The sequence below is a fragment of the Sapajus apella genome, unplaced genomic scaffold (assembly GCF_009761245.1).
Source record: "Sapajus apella isolate SASKATOON/1434 unplaced genomic scaffold, GSC_monkey_1.0 scaffold68, whole genome shotgun sequence".
NCBI lineage: Eukaryota > Metazoa > Chordata > Mammalia > Primates > Cebidae > Sapajus > Sapajus apella.
Window position 1 is genome coordinate 4,759,112 of NW_022437008.1, and position 6,905 is coordinate 4,766,016.

The window sequence follows — 6,905 nt, forward strand, 5'->3', positions numbered from 1 at the left end:
CGGCTCACCGCAACCTCCGCCTCCCGGGTTCAGGCAATTCTCCTGCCTCAGCCTCCTGAGTAGCTGGGACTACAGGCACGCGCCACCATGCCCAGCTAATTTTTTGTAGTTTTTAGTAGAGACGGGGTTTCACCATGTTGACCAGGATGGTCTTGATCTCTTGACCTTGTGATCCACCCGCCTCGGCCTCCCAAAGTGCTGGGATTACAGGCTTGAGCCACCGCGCCCGGCCTATTTTATTTTATTTTATTTTTTTTTTGAGACGGAGTTTCGCTCTTGTTACCCAGGCTGGAGTGCAATGGCGCGATCTCGGCTCACCGCAACCTCCGCCTCCCGGGTTCAGGCAATTCTCCTGCCTCAGCCTCCTGAGTCGCTGGGATTACAGGCACGCGCCACCATGCCCAGCTAATTTTTTGTATATTTAGTAGAGACGGGGTTTCACCATGTTGACCAGGATGGTCTCGATCTCTTGACCTCGTGATCCACCCGCCTTGGCCTCCCAAAGTGCTGGGATTACAGGCTTGAGCCACCGCGCCCGGCCTCTAACTACAATTTAACTAGGCCATTTCCCAGGGTTATTTATGCAGCTGATAACCTTGAGAGATGAGATAACAGCACAAACAGTAGGCTTGCTTACTGTGGACTATAAAAGCAATGGATTATCCAGGCTCAGTGTTCCTCAGTGGCTATGGCCACGTACTGCATGAATAGCATCCACGTAGACCATCATGCTGTCCCCATGGCAGCTGAGAAAAAGAGGAACTGATGAAAGCTGATGCCTATGCTGCTTGCTGTGCCATGAGTAATGAAGTATTTGTCTCTGATCCTGGAGTCTCATGTTTTCTGCCAACGTTCATGAAACTAACAGGCTAATGTATTAGCTTGTATGTATGAAAAAAAATCCAATCCAAGAGTTAATATTACACCTAATGTTGAAACACTGAAAAATTTCCCACTGAATTCAGGAAAAAAAAAATAATGTGTATTTTCATCTTTCTTTTTAACAATGTACTGGCTTGGCCAGTACAATAGGGCATGATGAAGAAATAAAAGGTATAAAGATTGAAAGGAAAGAAAGAAAACTATCATTATTCACAGATGATAAGTTGCAGACACAGAAAATCCTAAATAATCAACAAATTCTTATAATTAGCAAGTGAATTAAACAACATGATCTTAGCCTGGCACCTGTAATCCCAGCACTTTGGGGGCTGAGGGGGGTGGATGTCTTGAGGTCAGGAGCTTGAGACTAGCCTGGCCATCATGGTGAAACTCTGTCTCTACTAAAAATACAAAAATTAGCCAGGCGTGGTAGCACCTTCCTGTAATCCCAGCTACTTGGGAGGCTGAGGCAGGAGAATCACTTGAACCTGGGAGGCAGAGGTTGCAGTGAGCTGAGATCCCACCACTGCACTGCCTGGGCGAAAGAGCAAGACTCTGTCTCAAAAGGAAAAAAAAAAAATATGATGACATTGCACCACACAACCAATAAAATAGTTAAAAGACTAACAGTACCAAATTATGAAGAGGATTTGAGGCTATGAAGCAACTGAAAATTTCATACATTGCTGGATGGAGGGTAAACTGGAACAACCACATGAAAACTTGGTCTATTAAACATTAGCCTACCCTATGATCTAGCAATGCCACACTCCTAAGTGTTAACCCTGGACAAAGGCCTTCATGTGTTCACCAAAAACATGGTAGAGTGTTCACAGCAGCAGCGGCATTTTTAACAGCCCCAATCTGGAAACTACCCAAATATCTATCAACAATGTAATTAACTAATATACTGCAATATATCCCCAATGTAATGAGAACTAAGTATAATTACACTGAACAACATGAATGAATTTCACAAACATAATGTAGAACAAAAGAAGCCAGGCATAAAACAGTACATGCTGTATAATTCCATGTATACATAAAGTTCAAGAATGTGTAAAACAGCTGGACACACTAGCTCACGCCTGTAATTCCAGCACTTTGGGAGGCTGAAACGGATGGATCACCTGAAGTCAGGAGTTCAAGACCAGGCTGACCAACCTGGTGAAACCCAGTTTCTATTAAAAATACAAAAATTAGCCACGCATGGTGGCTGGTGCCTATAATCCCAGCTACTCGGGAGGCTGAGGCAGGAGAATCTGAACCTGAGAGGCGGAGGTTGCAGTGAAACAAGATTGCATCATTACACTCCAGCCTGGGCAACAAGAGAGAGATTCTGTCTTAAAAAAAAAAAAAAGAATGGGTAAAACTAGTCAATGATGATAGAATTCTGAATAGATTGTTGGGGAGAAACAACTGAGAAGGGGCATGAGGAAACCATCTCAGGTCTTGGTGGCAAAGTTCTTTATATACAACTAGGAGTGTTATACAGCTGTACACTTAAGATTTGCACATTTTATATAGGCTCTATCTATCAACAGCCTCCTGCTTTGTTGCCCAGGCTGGAGGGCAGTGGTGTGATCACAGCTTACTGCAGCTGCAAACTACTGGGCTCAAGCAATCCTCGTATCTCAACCTCCTAAGTAGCTAGAACTTATAGGTGCCAGCCACCATGCTTGGCTAATTTTTTTTATTATGTATGTATTTATTTATAGTAGAGTCAGGGTCTCACTATGTTGCCCAGGCTAGTCTCCAACTCCCGGCCTCGAGCAATCCTCCAGCCTTGGCCTGGCAAAGTGCTAGGATTACACACATGAGCCCCACACCTGGCCTAAAAAAATCTTTTTAACTCTTGGAACTATGTTTTGGTAGGGATATGGAGCAATAAAATATTTCAAACATTGCTGTTCAAGTACAAATTTGTCCTCCTACTCTGGTAGCTATTTTGACACTGTTTAGTAAAGTGGAAGATATCATATGGACCAGCAATTCTGCTGGTAAATAAACTCAAGCATGTGTACCCCATGTGAAAGAATGTTTGTGGCTGTGTTGTTTATAAAATAAAAAAAACTATAAATAACTAATACGTCCATCATTATTAGAAAGGATGAATAATTGTGGTATGCTTCAAAAGCGAGAATACAATGTAGCAAAAAAATTGAATGAACTGCTATTTCATCTAATAGGGATGATTCACAGAATTGTAAAAATAAACCGGAGACAGTATGACAACATTCATATAAAGTTTTAAAACGGGGAAAAACTGGAGTATAATGCCTCAAGAAGTATACATAAGTGATAAAACCTCACATTGTGTGACTTATTCAGCCACACAAACCTGATCACATCCCCACCATGGGGACGTTCAACTACAGACAATCCACACCCAAAGCAACAGGATCGCACACGCAGGGCCCCTATCGATCACACAAGCACAAGTGCACACTTACCGAGGAGACATTCACAGTCACAACCACACTGTCAGTCGGCGCACACCTGTACCCGGTCACAGTCACGATCACACACTAACCACAGCTACACACACAGATAGAAACATGCAGTTACTCGCAGGTATCCCCACCTGAACTCTGCCGCACACGGTCACACAGCCACACAGTCCCACCCCACTACCAGGACAAACGCGGACTCGAGCAGCCACAAGCTCCCCACAGCCGCGCACACAATGCCGCACGTGGTCCTGCTCCTTCTCACACACCCCAGCAGCCAGTCTCCGAGGCCGTGCTGCACACGGTGTGAGCGTTGGAAACACTCATCACAAGAGCAGCCTGTCACAATCGCGCGATCATTCACCACACACCTCCACAGAGACGCAAGCGCACACTCAACCTCACCTCCATCGACGCACAAGGCCGAGGCTCGGCCCCCTGCCCCGCCCTCTCCCAGGTTCCTCACCTTAGGCCTTACGAGCTCCCGAAGCAGCAGAACCCTCCGTGGCACTAGGGTAGTTGTTGGTGAAGTCCTGGGGGTCCCGCCAGCGCGTGACTTGGAGACTGAATACCCGCGAGAAGCACAGTCATACCGAGGAGTCCTCTGGGAGATGTAGTCAGAGACGTATCAGGGCCGGACAAGATGGCTCCCGATCGTCAGGATACCTGACCGCGCCTAGCGTCAGCCCCGCCGAAAGGATCGCGCCCCTCATTTAACGGCGGACGCCCCAGAGTCCTCATGGAGCCCCGCCTCAGGCTCAGACCCTGGCCCCCAAAGAAAGCCACTCCGACGTGTGTGAGATGGGCTTAGCTCCTGGACCCGTCCTATTGTCCCCAGGCGCTGGACAGCCTCAGAAAGACGACAGGTCAGCATGGGAAGCTAACAGCACCGCTGAGCCTTCTGGGAGATGTAGTTCGGAGCTGGGAAGGCGGTTGGACCCTTGGAAAGTCATCTTAATTGCTCTCACATATTAGCCAGCGCTGGGCCGCCGGCCGGAGACTTCTGGGAGTACTGTGCACCCAGAATGCGCAGTCGCAAATATCCCGGGTTGCTGTTTTGGCCACTGTTCTGGCGTGAATTTTGTTTGGTGCTCCTTAGTGCAGAGAGGTTATGGGACCTGGGGTTGTAAGATTCCAAGCTGGTTGGGGAGGTAAAAAGGGTGTAGACCAAGAACCTGCGATGTGATTGGGGAGGTTGAAGGGAAGGTAGCCCAAATGTGGGACGGGTTTGGAGAAAAAGGAGTCTGAAATTGCAAAGGGCAGGTGTTATTCTAACTTCTGTGTGCTTTGTGATAAATGGGTGGGAAACGAAGTAAGGAGCGTTTCACTTTGTCCTGCAATTATTTTGTGTACTTGGACTAAGTATAGCTAATGGCCAATATTTGACTGCTTTTGACCTATAAAGATACTGTATACACAGGCATGCATAATAATAAGGACAAATTCTGGCCGAGCGCGGTTACTCACCCCTGTAATCCCAGCACTTTCGGAGGCCAAGGGGTTTGAGACCAGTCTGGGCAACATGGTGTAAACCCCGTCTATACTAAAAATGCAAAAATTAGCCGGATGTGGTGGCGCGTGCCTTTAGTCCCAGCTAATCGGGAGGCTGAGGTAGTAGAATCGCTTGAACCCGGGAGGCAGAGGTTGCAGTGAGCCGAGATTGCGCCACTACACTCCAGCCTGGGCGACAGACTCAGACTCATTCTCAAAAAAAAAAAAAAAAGGATATGTTCTGAGAAATGAGTTGTTGGGTAATTTCATCACTGTGTAATAATTTCATCATTATAGAGTGTACTTACACAAACCTAGACGGTATAGCTGACTCAACACTTAAGTTATATGGTATAACCTGTTGCTCCTAGACTAGAAACCTGTACAGAATGTTACTATACTGAATACAGTACATATACTGAAAACAGTTGTAACACAATGATAAGTATTTATCTAAACATATCTGAACACACAAAAGGTACAGTAAAAAAACGGTATAAAAAGTAAAAACTGGTACACCTGTACAGGGTACTTACCATGAATAGAGCCTGCAGAACTGGAAAGTGCTCTGGAGAGTCAATGAGGGGTGAATGAATGTGAAGGCTAGGACATTACCATACATCACTGTAGACTTTATAAGTGTATACTTAGGCTGCAGTACATTTATAAATATAAATTGTTGAACATAAGTGTTTGTTCTTGGCATTTTAAATCTTATAAAAACTCTAAATAGGGCAGGTGTGGTGGGTCATGCCTGTAATTCCAGCACTTTGGGAGGCTGAGGCAGAAGGATTGCTTGAGCCCAGGAATTTCAGGCCATCCTGGTCAACAAAGTAAAACGCTGTCTCTACAAAAAAATTTAAAAAAATTAGCCAGACATGATGGTGTGTCCCTGTAGTCCTAGCTACTCAGGAGGCTGAAATAGGAGGATCAATTGAACTGAGGAATTTAAGGCTGCAGTGAGCTATGATACTGACACTACACTCCACCCTGGGTGAGAGCTAGATCCTGTTTCAAAACTTCAAAAACAAAAAAGACTACATATGTGTGATCTATTAATACACAGAAAAATTATGAAGAAGTATGTTTCAAAAAATTGTAAAATGGTTCTCACACTGTCACATACTGATATGTGACAGACATTCAAAATTTCTTGCTTCCTAGGCTTTCACAAGTTTCCTATGAGTTAAAATTCTTTTATAATTCTGTAATATAACATGTGCCAAAAAAAGAGAATGTTTTGATTAGAAAAATTGTAAGATAAGCATAACAATGTTTACTGAGAATAGGTCTAATTCAGAGATTGTTGAAAGTTTGTTTCAAAATACAGATTTAGGAAGGAAATAGAAACCAGATAGAAAAGAACCAGTAAGGCCAGACAGGGTGGCTCACGCCTGTAATCCCAGCACTTTGGGAGGCTGGGGCAGGCAGATCACAGTGTCAGGAGTTCAAAACCAGCCAGGCCAAGATGGTGAAACCTACAAAAAAAAATACAAAAATTAGCCAGGAATGATGGCAGGCTCCTGTAATCCCAGCTACTCAGGAGGCTGAGGCAGAGAATTGCTTGAACCCTGGAGGTGGAGATTGCAGTGAGCTGAGATCATGCCATTACACTTCAGCCCGGGTGACAGAGCGAGACTCCATCTCATAAAAAAGAAAAGAGCCAATAGGGCAGAGCAATGTGAAGTTATGAATATTAAGATACATTTTTGGTAAGGAAATTAAAAAGGAAAAGAGATTAATTTTGTATGAAAAGAATCTTATGTGATAAATATTTGTCCTAATTTTTTTTAAAAGAAAGCATAGGATAAAGCAGAGTCAAAGCATACTGTTAAATGTCTGAATAAGTTGTGATATAGTGGTGACAGAGATCCAAATTACCCTGTTATCAGTGGCATATTCATACAAGTCCTCAGCAACTTCAACCCTTGCCTCCTCTGAAGAAAGAATTTGACTGAGGGAAAGCAGAAAAAGAAACCGAGGCAAGTTTCAGAGCAGGAGTGGAAGTTTATTTTAAAAGGCTTTAGAACAGTAAGGAAAGGAAAATTCACCTGGAAGAGAGCCAAGCAGATACCTAAAAGT

The 6,905-nt window shown here is 44.4% G+C and overlaps 1 protein-coding gene and 1 pseudogene across 2 annotated transcripts in view; one reads left to right on the forward strand and one right to left on the reverse strand.

Moving 5' to 3' along the window:
* Positions 1 to 4,053, reverse strand: part of ZNF566 (zinc finger protein 566) — a 26,501-nt gene extending 22,448 nt beyond the window's left edge. For both annotated transcript variants that reach the window (XM_032249437.1, XM_032249435.1), the window contains exon 1: positions 3,799 to 4,053. The gene's annotated coding sequence lies outside the window, so the exon portion shown is untranslated. The remainder of the gene's footprint in view (positions 1 to 3,798) is intronic.
* Positions 3,976 to 4,854, forward strand: LOC116530903 (annotated as a pseudogene).
* The last annotated feature ends 2,051 nt before the right edge of the window (positions 4,855 to 6,905 follow it).